The following is a 492-nucleotide window of genomic DNA, read 5'->3' as shown; positions in this document are numbered from 1 at the left end:
TGTCCCCAGTCTGCAGGGACCCTGCGATCGGAGTCTGAAATCAGAGGAACCCTGAGGTTCCTGCCTCAACTGGAGATCGAGGCCCTCTTCCAATGCACCAAACCCCGTCGGAGTCCCGACGAGGTCCCCCCCCCCCACCTCCAGTTTCCCTGACTTCTCAGAGCCACCATGAGAAGCCCCCTGAGGTCACCTGCACAAGTCGAGGGAAGCCAGGGTTTCCTGCCTCAACCCGAGAAAGACCTCGAGAGCCCTTCTTCCACACGTCTCGAGGCCAGGTTCCCCTACCATGACTCGAGAGCAATGACGCGCTCCCCCTCGCCACTCGCATGGGGACCCGACTTCCCTGGCGTCCCACGAGAGGCTCACTGACCTCGCCGTCGTACCTCGTGAGAAACCGCACCCTGGGGCCGCCGCTCGAGAACCACCCCGAGACTCCCCCGTCATCACGGAGATGAGGGCCTTCGTCTCCTGCATGGCCTAGAGGCCAACCTC

The sequence above is a fragment of the Bison bison genome, unplaced genomic scaffold (assembly GCF_000754665.1).
Source record: "Bison bison bison isolate TAMUID 2011002044 unplaced genomic scaffold, Bison_UMD1.0 scf7180017864291, whole genome shotgun sequence".
NCBI classification, from domain to species: domain Eukaryota; kingdom Metazoa; phylum Chordata; class Mammalia; order Artiodactyla; family Bovidae; genus Bison; species Bison bison.
This window is presented reverse-complemented; position numbering follows the sequence as displayed.